The sequence below is a fragment of the Tursiops truncatus genome, chromosome 10 (genome assembly GCF_011762595.2).
Source record: "Tursiops truncatus isolate mTurTru1 chromosome 10, mTurTru1.mat.Y, whole genome shotgun sequence".
NCBI lineage: Eukaryota > Metazoa > Chordata > Mammalia > Artiodactyla > Delphinidae > Tursiops > Tursiops truncatus.
In genome coordinates, this window is record NC_047043.1 from 31,399,951 (window position 1) to 31,414,088 (window position 14,138).

Here is a 14,138-nt window from a genome sequence, read left to right on the forward strand (position 1 = left end):
GCTCAGCGGCCATGGCTCACGAGCCCAGCTGCTCCTCGGCATGTGGGATCCTCCCGGACCAGGGCACGAACCCGCGTCCCCTGCATCGGCAGGCGGACTCTCAACCACCGTGCCACCAGGGAAGCCCGGTTATTTGTTTTTTACTGTAGAGTTTTGAGAGTTAGTTATATATTCCAGATAGTAGTATTTGTCAGATATGTGGTTTGCAAATATTTCCTCCCAGTCTATATCATGTTTTTTCATTCTCTCAACAGTTTTTCACATAGCAAAAGTTTTTGAATTGATGGATTCCAATTTATGGGGTTTTTTTCTTTTATGGGTCATGTTTTTGGTATCAATTTTAAGAGCTCTTTGCCAGGCCCTAGGATCCAAAGATTTTCTCTTATGTTTTCTTCTAAAAGTTTATTAATTTTATGTTCTATATTTAAAACTGTGATTTAAATCTATTTCATTTTTTTGAGTGATTGTAAGTGGTATTGTATTTAAAATTTTTGTTTCCATGTGTTCGTTGCTAATTATAGAAGTACTACAGAATTTTGTGTATTTACCTTGTATCTTAAAACTCCACTGAATTCACTTTTTAGCTCTAGGAGTTTTTGTAGATTCCCTGAGATCTTCTATGTAGACTATCATGCCATCTGAAATTGGAACAGTTTTTATTTCTTCCTTCCCTATCTGTATAAATTTTATTTCCTTTTCTTGCCTGATTGCACTATCTAGATCTCCCAGTACAGTAGTGCTGTGTTGAATAGATCACATTTATTTTTATTTAACAAATTCATACTTTTTACTTTTCTGTTCTAAGCACTTTACAAATATTAACTCATTTAACCCTCATAACAATCCTGATTCAGGTACTATTGTGTTATCATTCTTATTTTACACATGAGGAAACTGAGGCTCAAAGAGGTTAAGCAATCTGCCCTACAGTTATCTACAGCTGTGTAAAAATTACGGCCAAGGACTTCCCTGGTGGTCCAGTAGTTAAGACTCTGTGCTTACACTGCAGGGGGTGTGGGCTTGATCCCTGGGCAGTGCAGCCAAAAAAAAAAATTACCACCAAATGTAGTGACTTAAAACAACAAGAACCGTTTATTATCTTTCACAGTTTCTATGAATCAGGAATTCAGGAATGGCTTGGCTGGGAGATTCTGGGAGATTCTGGCTAGGGGTCTTTCATGAGATATCAGGAAGATATCATCTGGGGCTCTTGTCATTAAATGCTCTATTGGGATAGGAGAATCTGTTTGCAGGTGGTTCTGTTTGCAGGGCAGTTCACCCACATCATGGGTGAGTGGGTGCTGCCTGTTTGGGGAGGTCTCAGTTTGTCTCCACGTGGACCTCTCCTAGGGCTGCTTGAGTGACCTTATGACGTGGTAGTTGGCGTTCCCAAGAGCAAGCAATACAAAAGAGCAAGGTGGAGGATGCAATGCCCTTTATGGCCTAGCCTCAATAGTCATACATTAATCACATAGACCAGACCTGATTCAGTGAGGTACAGGACAACTCAAGGATATGAATATCAGGAATCAAGCCATCTTGGAGACTGGCTACCATCATAATCACTGTGCTACACTGCCTAACTATAGTGAGATTTGGGCTGAGTGAGAGGTATGACTTATGTAAAGTGGGAGAAAGGCAATTGAGGAAGGGCAGCTGGCATCTATTTTGAGAAAATAGATCAATTTTAGGAAAAGAACATTTGGAAATTGAGTATCTGGAAACTGAGTCTCTTAAAATTATCTATACTGTGAACATCTTGGAAAGTTGCCTTATTCCCCAAACTGCTGTCCTGAATGACTGTTCTGTGCCTTCTCCAACCTCCTACACTTTCTCCCCTTCTCATTCTCTACTGATGACATTGCTTCCTAATCTACAGAGAAAATTAAGGCATCCACCACCACAGCTACCCACTGGTAGCATCTGTACCTAGCATCTGCCTGCCCTCCTCCTGCTATAGGTGGACTGTCTCTGCTCCCAAGGCCAACTCCTTGACTTGGGCACTAGATCTCTTTTTGGGAATTCCCTGGTAGTCCAGTGGTTAGGATTCTGTGCTTTCACTGCCAAGGGCATGGGTTCAATCCCTGGTCCGGGGCGGGGCGACTAAGATCCCACAAGTCCCGAGGCACGGCCAGAAAAAAAAACAGATCTCCTTTCCTCTTAACGACTCAAGGACATTGGGCCTGTCAGCCGTTCACCCCTCTATCTTCAGTTTGTCCCATTCCCATCATTCCCATCAGCAAATATATAAGGCTATATTATCATCCTTTTTGTGTGTGTGTGTGTGTGTGGTATGCGGGCCTCTCACTGTCGTGGCTTCTCCCGTTGCGGAGCACAGGCTCCGGACCTGCAGGCTCAGCGGCCATGGCTCACGGGCCTAGCCGCTCCGCGGCATATGGGATCTTCCCGGACCGGGGCACGAACCCCTGTCCCCTGCATCGGCAGGCGGACTCTCAACCACTGCGCCACCAGGGAAGCCCTATCGTCTATTTTTAATTGTTTTCATGGTTCACAGTGTTGTTGGAGAGACAATTTACAGGCCCAACAAGGCCCATAAATAAACATAAACAACATATGAAAATGAAAATTTTAAGTATAAGGTAACAAATGATAATGTGCTAAGTTGCACCGATTCTTTATAATGCAATAGAGACTTAGAAAATATAGAGAAAAGTGTGGTTTTAGATGGTATATAGAGAGAGCTGAGGACAGCTTTCTAAAAAGCTATATTTGTCAGAGTTCTCAGTCTCAAGCAATGGAAATAGATTCTGATTTTAAGTTAAGCTAAAATAGCACACAGAATCACTGGGAAAGCTGGAGAACCAGGCTCAGAGCCTAAACAGCTACCACCATGGCCCAAACCACTCTATAAATAGTGTCTAGTGAGGACACTGTTGTCCACTAGATGTCACACCTCACACTGTTGACACCATCAGGCAGCGACCTGAGCTCGGCACTGCTGCCACAGCTGCCATGGAAACTGGAAGTTGCTGGTGCCAGGAACACTCTTCCATTGACTCTGCTTCTTTTCGCCAATAACTCCAGAGTCAAAGTCTAAAATAGCTGCATCAGATTGACCCAGCCTAGGTCAGTGCCAGCACCCAGCTTCAAAAGCGGGTCGGGAAAACAAATATCTGGCATTTTCAGCTTCTATAGTGAGAAGTGGGGTCTGCTTCATAAAATATTCATAAGGTGGGATGCTGAACAGCCTCCATCCCCCCGCCGCAAGAGAAGTGTCCACCTACAATTGGCCAAAGCTAGAGGGCAGGAAAAGAAAGGGAATGGTCAGTCAAGAGTTCAAGTAGTGGTCCAAGGTAGTGGGAATGAGCCTTGAAGAGCCTGGAAGGAGCATTCGAGGAAGGAAAGGTTAGAGGTCAAGAGCCTTGGAGAGTTCCAGGGAGAGTAGGAGTGGTCTTCGTATTTGGATTGAGAGGGGTGTCTTGTGACCAAGGGCAATTTCAGGCAAGTGTGGAGGTAGAAGCCAATTACAGGGAATTATGGAGAAAATGAGTACAAAGACAGGAAGGAATCTGGTATTGAAAATATTGAAAGTGTTTGCCTCTTTTAATCATCACAAAACCACAATGTGATGTGTGTTGATTACTTTATGAAGATGATCATCTTTTAGCGGTTTAATTTATTTATTAGACATTTATATTCCTCTTTTGTGAACTGTCCGTTCATATATTTTGGTTATTTTTTTATTAAGGTCTTTGTTTTTCTCCCAACAAATTGTAGGTGCTTTTCATAGACTACAGGACTGTATTGAGGGTATGAATTTTGAGGAAAGGAACTTTTTCTTCTGTTCAGCAGTAAGAGTCAAAACAGGCAATTTTCCTTACAATCCTCTGTGAAAAAGGCAGATTTATTTCATTTTTAAAAATAACAGGGGGGCTTCCCTGGTGGCGCAGTGGTTAAGAATCTGCCTGCCAATGCAGGTGACACAGGTTTGAGTCCTGGTCCGGGAAGATACCACATGCTGCGAGCAACTAAGCCCATGCGCCACAACTACTGAGCCTGCACTCTAGAGCCTGCGAGCCAAAACTACTAAGCCCGTGTGCCACAACTACTGAAGCCCGCACGGCTAGAGCCTGTGCTCTGCAACGAGAGAAGCCACCGCAATGAGAAATCCACACACCACAATGAATAGTCCCCACTTGCCGCAACAAGAGGAAGCCCAGGCGCAGCAATGAAGACCCAAAGCAGCCAAAAATAAATTAAAAATAATAATAATAACAGGGACTTCCCTGGTGGCCCAGTGGTTAAGAATCCATTTTCCAATGCAGAGGACGCAGGTTCGATCCCTCCCTGGTTGGGGAACTAAGGCCCCACATACCGCGGGGCAACTAAGCCCCTTGCGCCACAACTACTGAGGCTGCGTGCTACAACTACTGAAGCCCACGTGCTGCAACTACCAAAACCTGCATGCCTAGAGCCGGTGCTCTGCAACAAGAGAAGCCCCCGCTCACTACAACTAGAGAAGGCCCAGGCACAGCAACGAAGACCCAATGCAGCCCAAAAAATAAAATAAATAAATAAATTTATTTTAAATATATATATATAACTCACATACCATAAAATTCACCTGTTTTAAAGTTCGCAATCCAATGGTTTTAGTATATCCACCGGGTTGTGCAAACATCACCGCTATCTAATTCCAGACAATTTTCAGTCCCCTAAAAAGAAACCATAAACCTAACAGTGGTCACTCACAATTTCTCCTTCTCCCCAGCCTCTGGTGATCAGTAATCCTCTTTATGTTTCTGTTGATTAACTTACTCTGGACATTTAATATAAATGGAATCATACAATATGTGTCCTTTTGTGTCTGGGTTCTTTCACTTAAAATAATGTTTTCAAGGTTTATCCCTGTTATGGCATGTATCGAAACTTCATTCCTGGGACTTCCCTGGTGGCGCAGTGGTTAAGAATCCGCCTGCCAATGCAGGGGACATGGGTTCGAGCCCTGGTCCAGGAAGATCTCACATGCTGCAGAGCAACTAAGCTCGCAAGGCACAACTATTGAGCCCACACGCCACAACTACTGAAGCCCGTGCACCTAGAGCCTGTTCTCCGCAGCAAGAGAAGCCACCGCAGTGGGAAGTCCACCCACCGCAACGAAGAGTAGCCCCCCACTTGCCGCAACTGGAGAAAGCCCGCGCACAGAAAAGAAGACCCAAAGCAGTCAAAAATAAATAAATAAATTTATATATAAAAAAAAACTTCACTCCTTTTTATTGCCAAATAACATTCCACTGTATGGGTATACTACATTTTGTTTATCCATTCATGAGTTAATGGAGATAACGATAATTACTGATTACTATTCATTGACTAGAATAGGAAACCACAAGTCTATAGTGACATAAATGAATTGAATGTACAGTGAGGAATGAGATATTTACAATTTCATATACCTCCCACAAAATATTTATTAATTACTAAAGAAAAAAGTAACTTCACAGCCTGGCAGACACTACCTTCATCAAGTGACGAAAGTGGACATTATCAGTACTGGGAGGGAACGTTTGAAACCTTGCACCACCTGAGAGGATGCAATGAGAGTAAGGTATCATCCCTTCTATACTATTCCTATCAAAGCTGCATAATCTGAATCCAATCATGAGGAAACCCCAGCAAACCCAAGCTGAGGGACATGAAATAACTGGTCTGTAATCTTTTAAAATGTCAAGGTTATGAATGTCAAGCAAAGAGTGAAGAACTGTTCTTGATGAATAAGACTAAAGAGATATGACAATGAAATGCAATGTATGATTATTTATGATTACGATCTGGATCTTTTGGGGACGACTAGAGACTCTTGAAAGGAGTCTGAGAATTACATGGTAGTTATGTATCAATGTTGATTTGTATTGTATTGGAGTTATGTAGGAGAATGTCCTTATTTTGGAAAATACCTGCTAAAGTACTCAGGAGCAGTGGGTAACAAGTAGCAATTTACTCTCAAACAACTCAAAAACAGGAAAAGCTCTACAATTTGTACAATTTGCACTTTTTTTTCAAAATAAAAATATGTAAGAAATACAAAATAAAAAAACGAGAAGAAAAGAAGCACGTGCCTACAGCAACTTTGGATCAAGAGGAAATAAAAAATTGAAATGGGGATTAATTAGGAAACCAGGTTAGCCTCAGATAATACCTATCTGTTAATAGGCTAGATAGCTGGTCTATTATTGGGATAGATACCAACTGTACTAAGAAAGAGCTAGATTAGCTCAGGTGTACAGCCTTAAATTAAGGTTTATTTAAATCACCAAATAAAACTTTCAATTGGAATTTCTATAGGAAAATTATCTTTGTTATTGCAAGGGTGAAATCCTGTAGGCCTAGTTTCCCCCATTTATACAATTTTTTTAATGTTGCTGTTCTTAATAAATCAAGGTTTCTGAGGTATTACAGGAAAGATGGTTAGGTCTATAGATTATTTTGTGTGTGTGTGTGTGTGTGTATAAATCAAGTTAATTACTTTAGGGAAGAGCTAAAATTATAATGAGTGATTAATTTGTCTTGTTTTGAAATGAAATTATGTCAGAGTATAACTACTTAGAATTAAGGTTCCTGGTTCTTTTTAATTTAATAATTATTTTGTTTGTAAAACTTTTTAAAATGAAGTGATAAACCATCTAGAAAGGAATGAAGAAAAGCATTGTATGTAAAATCCTACAGGACACAGCGGAAGAAAATGCATAGCCTTAAATATTTCACTATGAAATAATTTTTTTTTAAGAATTCATTGCCCATTTTATGAAACTAAGAAAAGAATGACAAAATAAACCCCAAGTGGGGCTTCCCTGGTGGCGCAGTGGTTGAGAGTCCGCCTGCCGATGCAGGGGACGCGGGTTCGTGCCCTGGTCCGGGAAGGTCCCACATGCCGCGGAGCGGCTGGGCCCGTGAGCCATGGCCGCTGAGCCTGCGCGTCCGGAGCCTGTGCTCCGCAACGGGAGAGGCCACAACAGTGAGAGGCCCGCGTACCGCAAAAAAATAAAAAATAAAAAAATAAACCCCAAGTGGAGAGAAATAATATAGACAACAACAGAAAATAATGAATTAGAAAACAAAAACAATAGTAGAATGGAAAAAAATAAGTTCAAGTGTTAATTATTTGAAAAGACCAATAAAATATATCAACATTTCATGAATCTGGTTAGGGAAAAAAGAGAGCAAAAATATCAAGGTTAGGGGCTTACCTGGTGGCGCAGTGGTTGGGAGTCCGCCTGCCGATGCAGGGGACACGGGTTCGTGCCCTGGTTCGGGAAGATCCTGCGTGCCACGGAGCGGCTGGGCCTGTGAGCCATGGCCGCTGGGCCTGCGCGTCCGGATCCTGTGCTCTGCAACCGGAGAGGCCGCAGCGGTGAGAGGCCTGTGTACAGCAAAAAAAAAAAAGAAAAATCAAGGTTAGGAATAAGAAAGGAGATACATTCGCAGACACAAAAGAGGCTGAGAGAATTATGTGCAGCTCTACAGCAACAAATGTGAAAAACTAGAGGAAATGGATATTCTCAAAGAAAAAAAATTACCGAAACTGACCTATGAAGAAATAGAAAACTTGAAAAGACGAGTTATCACAAAAAAAGATCAGGAAGATGAATACAGATTTACCCTTAAAGAAAGCACCAGAACCACATGGTTTCACAGCTGTATTTTATTTCTTTTAGCAAACAGATGATTCCAATGGTGTTTAATTATGCTAGACTATAGGAAAAAAATAAGAATTTTCATGCTTTTTTAAAGTAGATCTTGTAACTACTTATTTGATTTCTTTAATGGTTATAGGTTTATTCAGGTTGTCTATGTCTCCTTGATATAGTTGGGTAAATTGTAGTTTTAAAGGGAACCAATCATTTGTGCAAATTATCAAATTAATTGGCACAAGGTTGTTCATATTGTCTCATAACTTTTTAAACTATGCTGATCCACGACTGCCAATATGGTGGTTTAAGCACAAGCTTGTCTGGACAAGGAGTGAGTGGGAGCAGCCTGTACCCGGCTTTCCAAGTAACAAGCCCTAGGTATTAGGGCTGTGGCCACCCACAGGGGAAACATTTTCCTAGTTCACACAAAGGTACTGTAAGGGCTAGTGGTAGCCTAGCTATAACTTATCTGTAGCCCTCTTTTCTAAGATTATTTATTTGCTCTCTCTCTTTTTTCTCTTGATCAATGAATTCTGCCAGAGTTTTGCTTATTTTATTAGTTTATTTCAAAGAATAAAATAAATATTTATTTTTATTTTATTTGTCTTTTTACCATCTCTGCATATCTCTGTCGTGGCCTCTCCCGTTGTGGAGCACAGCCTCCGGACGCGCAGGCCCAGCGGCCATGGCTCACGGGCCTAGCTGTTCTGTGGCTTGTGGGATCTTCCCGGACCGGGGCACGAACCCTTGTCCCCTGCATCGGCAGGCGGACTCTCAACCACTGCGCCACCAGGGAAGCCCTCTGCTTTCATTTTTTATTACTGCCACTCTTCCTCTTTCTTCAAGATTACTGTGCTTGTTTTCTTCTTAAGTTTTTGAACTGGAAATTTAGATGAATAATTTTTAACTTTTCTTTTGTAATATAAGTATTTAGGACTACACATTTCTCTTTATGAATCACTTTATCTGCATCCAATGAAGGTTTTTTTTTGGGGGGGTTGTTCCTACACTTATTTTTTTATTGAAGTATAGTTGATGTACAATATTATATAAGTACAATATAGTGATTCACAATCTGATGAGGTTTTTATTTAATTCTGAAAATGTTCACAAAGTTGCAAGAATTGTAGTGATGCCCAAATACCCAGCACCTAATTTCTACAGTTAAGATTTTACTATACTATATTTGCCTTATCACAGAACTTTCCATTTATCCATCCCTTCTTCTATCAATTTCAAGGATCTTATTTTTGATTCATTTCGAAGGAAGTTACAGACATTAGTACATTTGCTCTTAAACACTTCAGCACACATATCACTACCTGGAGTTCAATATTTTTTTAAACTTTAATTAATTTATTTTTGGCTGCATTTGGTCTTTGTTGCTGCGCACAGGTTTTCTCTAGTTGTGGCGAGCGGGGGTTGCTATTTGTTGTGGTGCGTGGGCTTCTCATTGTGGTGGCTTCTCTTGCTGTGGAGCACAGGCTCTAGGCACGTGGGCTTCAGTAGTTGTGGCTCAAGAGCTCTAGAGTGCAGGCTCAGTAGTTGTGGCTCATGGGATTAGTCGCTTGGTGGCACGTGGGATCTTCCCAGACCAGGGCTCGAACCCGTGTCACCTGCATTGGCAGGTGGATTCTTAACCACTGTGCCACCAGGGAAGCCCCTGGAGTTCAATATTTTTATTTATTGATCGATTGATTGAAATGTTAAGGTCAGTTTATTAAGTTTAATGATGAAAGCTGTCAGAAAATTGTTCTCCTGAAAATTATTTTTTCTTATGACTAAAGAAAAGAAAATCAACACACACTCTCAGCATAGACACGGATGCTGTGGCAGTCAAGCCTCTCTAAGATGAGGATAGTTCACTAGTTGGTCAAGTCGCTCTGTGGTCAGCAGGATGGTAGTCTGGATCATCCACCTCATCCTGTAGCTCCAAATGATTCATTTCCTGGACCAACGACTCATCTACCTCCACGCTGTATCCAGCATCCTCCAAGAACTGGATATTACATGTGTCAAGATTATGATCTGTTTCAAACAACTGTTTCCCACTTAATTTAGCTTTTCCTGCTTGTTCTTTTTAATTCATTTCTTTTTAACTTCCAAGAGTTCTGCATCAAACTTGGCCTTCCAACTTAAGAAATTCTTAATGGTAACAGGAGTGTCTTCAAATAATTCCTTTTCTGCTTTGCTTCTTTTGTTTCTTTTCTCCTTCTCTTCCAGTTTTTAGTTGATCTACCATTTCACTTAAATTTTCTTGCACAGCTGTAACTAAAGTAAAGATCGTCACCATACCAAGGTTTTCTCTGTTTGTAATACTAATAATTTTTAAATGTCTGAGACATCATTATCTTCTAGGTTTTCCTGGGAGAGAATTTCCTAGAAGGGAGCTTCCTCTGGGTGCTTTTCCCTGTATGTAAACTTGAGGATAGTCTGGAAAGTTTCATCATTTTCTCCAGCCTCAGATGTCACAGTAATGGTGAAGCTGGTTGGGTTTTCTGATAATACTTAGCTAAAACACTACTGAAGGAGAAAGTGGTATCAGGAGAGTTCATTTCTATTTTGGAAGACCAGTTGTTAGGAGGGTTGGATCAATGTATAATCAAGCTCTGAAGGAGTCAGGATAGATGGACTCCAGAGCCTCCAGTTGCTCTGTTCCTCTTGATAATCTGTCACTGTGGCCCTCACTGCTGCCCATGGATTGTGCAGACACCCAGGTTGCCAGGCAGGGACAGGTGCAAAGTCCCTAGCTGGGAGGCCTGGGGCCCAAAGCCAGGCCAGGCCTGCTGAGCAATGTATGGTTATTTTTTAAGGTAAAATTTATATACAATGAAATAAACAAATCTTAAATGTACCATTTGATGAATTTTGACAAATGTCATCCCATGAGTTTCAATATATAGTATACTCTCTGTCATTCAGTTCTTGTGCTTTCTAATTTTCACTATGATTTCTTCTTTGATCTACCAGTTTTTATTTTGTTAATGACTGATTTCTTTATACGGCCAATACAATAGTAGGCTTATACTGATGAAAAAACAGATGCAATCACTACATGGGTCTTTGCATCTGAGTTTAGTTATTTGAAGGATAGAGGAGGATGTCAGCACAAGCAGGAAGCATAGCATATAGATCAATTCTAACAATTTCCTGGACAGAAGGAAGAGTGGGTTTCCAGACCCCCAAATCCTAATAGATAGGGTTGCCAGATTTAGTAAATAAAAATACAGTATTTTATCTGATAATCCTACAAACAAGAAACAACAATTCTAGATAATAACTCTTAAATGAGTGAACATCATATCATTCTTTCTGGATGGCTAACTGCCCCTCTCCTGGCCCAGCGTAATGTGTGCAAGGCTGGAGTCATTGCACACTGGAGCTAGTCTGGATATGCGCCAGCAATTCCGTCATCTATGCCAGTTGCCCTCGTTAATATCAGACTTAAAAAATATAAAACAGGATTAAGCAGTTGAGTCAAGTATAGTATGTACACAGGCATGAACACAGATTAATATTAAAAATATAGTGGACATAATCAACCTTCACCTACATCTTCAGCTCCCTTTCTCACTTTTCTTCTTTTTCTCTGCCCTCCAGTCACACTGGCCTTCTGTGTGGTCCTTGAAATCACTATGGTTTCTCCTGCCACAGGGCCTTTGCATATGGCAGAGCTTCCCAAACCTTATGTCAGGAATGGGTTACAGGTGTGTCAAGAAATGATTCCTCTCAGCCCTGGAGCGAGGATGGGTGGAGACTGAGTAGGTGGTTGGAGTGGACAGAGCCAAAGACAATGAAAAAGGTAAATGTAGGGAAACACTGGATGGGGGTTCCCTGTGCCTAGAAGGCTTTACTCTCCACTTCTACCTCCTACTTACCTTCAGATCTCAGTCAAACATCACTTCTCGGGGAAGCCCCCCTAACCCCTCTGACCATGTCAGATCTCCTTACTATATGTTCTCAGGCCATCCTGTGCCCTTTCTTCATTGTACTTATCACAGTTGTAATTTTGTATTTATTTATGTCTTCTCAGCTTGACCTTAAGTTTTATGAGAGCAGGGACTGTGTTTTCATATAGTTGTTGCATCTAGCGATAGTCTATTCTTTTTCATTGTTATAAGGTATTCCACTGTATGAATCTACTATAATGTATTCATCCTACAGCTGAAATTTTTACTTTTATAAATAATGCCATGAGAACATTTTTGTATATCTTTTTTATCGTGCTAAAACATACATAATATTTACCCTTTTAACCATTTTTAAGTGCACAATTCAGTGGCATTAAGTACATTCACGATGTTGTACAACTATCACCACTATCCATTTCCAGAACTTTTTCTGTACGTATCTTTTTGATGCACATATGGGCATATTTCTGATAAGCATACTTTTAGGAAATGCTGGATCATAGTGCATATATTCAACTTTAAAAAATATTGCCAAACAGTTTTCCAGAGTGGTAGTAATAATTTACATGAGCCCTGTATGACAGTTCCCATGGCTCTATGCCCTTGCTTACACCTGGTACTAGCGATCATTTAAATTTTAATTATTCTAGTAAATGTGCAGCGTATATTTTTCCATTTCTCTGATAACTAAGACAGTTTAGCATCTTATCACATACTTAATGATCATTTAGACAATAAAAAGGGCTAAAGAAACAGAAAGAAGACAACCTATAACTTATGAAATTTGAAGCTCAAGTAGTAGTATTTGTGTGCTAGCAAGCAATTTACGTTTCTAAACATATGTCTCTCATTGATCAAATTCCACCCCACAGGGCAATATCTCTCTCACACTTCCACATTGCACATATGAATTTATGTCTTAAAAGACAAACAAAACCCTTTACTGGCACTTTAGTGGGGTTTAGGGATGTAATAGTGACAAATGTATGGATCGAATCCACCATGTTTAACATAATATCATATTTTCTAATTGGTTATTACTGGTGTATAGGGTATCACACTATTGCCATTCCACTCACCGAGCAGGGAGTGCCTAGGCTCAATTCTCATCTACAGACTGTCAACATTTTTGTCCCACCCTCTTGGCACACAGCTTTCCATAAGGCTATAACCCCAAGCAGAAGGTTGACAATAGTTTTGTTCGAATGTATGTAGGGGCAGGGGTGTCCTTGGCTTCAAGCTGAAAACCTGGCCCTTGTCCCCACCTCCTAGGAGGCACTTATATCTCCATCTACAGGAGCCAAATCTCTGACTGCTACCCTTGCTTCCAGACTTCTTTCAAAGCCCGGGGGGTCTGTGGCTTCAGCAAATTCACAGGGGTGTTCATGTTTTAAAGCTTAGATATCTTTACCCTTTTCAAGTTTTATCTGTCATTGCTGTATGTCTGCTACATGGGGTGTGTGTGTGTGTGTGTGTGTGTGTGTGTGTGTGTGTGTGTGTCTGTGAGTGAAAGCCTTAAGCCATTTTACCATTTTCATCAGTCTAGTAAGAGTTTCTTGAATTGATGACAGACAAGAGTTGTGACAGGATGTTTAATTAGATTCTCCCTGTTTTCTGTGAGGTTTCTGCAAAGGCCTAAAAAGCAGAAAGCAAATAGATGCCAGGTAACCTCTTCCCCCATCCACCTCAAAGGGAGCTGGGAAGAGATTGTGAACCAGTCTGCCAGCATTACTAATTATCCACACTGAGTCAATACAAGAGAATGAGAATTGTGTTGGGGAGTTAACTGTGAGCTCTATATTTCCTCTCTCGCCATTCTAGGGAGGGACAAGTGAGATAGAGGCCTCCACTAGCACCTCTCAGAATGTTTGGCTTATATCCCCTGGGGTTTGGAAGTCCATAGGGACTAATGTTCTAACTCCCACCTGAGGTAGTCCAGATGCAAGGTGCTGGCTGACCGGCTTCCCTGGGATGGTGAGTAAGGTGGGTGGCATGGAGAGCGAGCTGCACTGCCCTTGCCAGCAAGGCAAAGACGCATGAGTTGTCCTGTGGGCCAAGTGTACCTAGAAGGAAACCAACTTGGAGTCATTTAAAAAGGGTCCTTCCCATGAGGGATACCCAGAGAGGAAAGGGACCTCAGGAGAATATGTTTTACATGGGATGAACCTCCAGAAGGCCAAGAAGTTGGGGGGAGAGGAGTCATAGGCAGTCAACCAGAGGAGCGGCATTGCCTAGGCCCCAGCAAGAGGGTCATAAAAAAGCCCACAGAGGTGACACACACAAGAGAGAAAGAGCCAACATTTGTGAGTCCTCCACGTCCATAGGGAACCAACTTCCAAAGATAATAGTATCCTGCACCAATTGGAAAAAACTGTACCCCTTTCCTTTAATCCCTTCTTCTCCTCACTAAACCCTGGGGGAGAGGGGTTCATAAATAGCAGCTGGCCAGCAGGAGAGGAGGAGTAAACTCTGAGCAGTAAAGGCCGGGATGTGGAGAAGCTCGGCACACCTTCCTTTATCACAGCAAGCATAACACCTGAAGCAGGCAAGAGATGGGCGAAGGGAGATCCTTTAG

General features: G+C 41.4%; 1 pseudogene; it reads right to left on the reverse strand.

The window, feature by feature from the left end:
* Positions 1 to 9,525: 9,525 nt before the first annotated feature.
* On the reverse strand, positions 9,526 to 9,945 carry LOC101338367 (RWD domain-containing protein 1 pseudogene; annotated as a pseudogene).
* Positions 9,946 to 14,138: the final 4,193 nt, after the last annotated feature.